The following is a 511-nucleotide window of genomic DNA, read 5'->3' as shown; positions in this document are numbered from 1 at the left end:
ATGAAACCCATGATTCTCCTTCTTTTCCTAATTCTAACGCTAGTTTGTGTTGGATATTAATGGAAGGCTATGAATTGAATGTGATGTTATGTAATTCATGTTTGTATGATGATTCTACCCTAGGTTATGTATAATTTCTATGAAATTAGGGCTGAGTCTTTGAATGAAGCCTTGAAGGCTATGAAGGGAATATGTCAATTGCTTATATTGATGTTGATTATGTTATTACTTCATGAATTACCTTGTATTATGTATTGGTTATGAATTGCTTGGTAATTGAAGTATGGATGTCCCAAGAAGGGCAAGAAGGTATGAAGGTTGGTTCTTCTTTGAACTCAAGTATGAAAGGTGAATTACTTAGATTGTAATGATGCTATACCTAATGTGTTGTTGTGGTGTTGATGACCTAGTTTCCTCATCCTTAACCCTCTACACTTGAATTAGCTATGAAGTATGTATGTATATTATGGTATGATTGCTATATGATTGAAAGGTAGTTCTCATGATTATA

This window comes from Solanum tuberosum, unplaced genomic scaffold, assembly GCF_000226075.1.
Source record: "Solanum tuberosum cultivar DM 1-3 516 R44 unplaced genomic scaffold, SolTub_3.0 scf00333, whole genome shotgun sequence".
NCBI classification, from domain to species: Eukaryota; Viridiplantae; Streptophyta; class Magnoliopsida; order Solanales; family Solanaceae; genus Solanum; species Solanum tuberosum.
Note: the sequence above shows the minus strand (reverse complement) of the source record.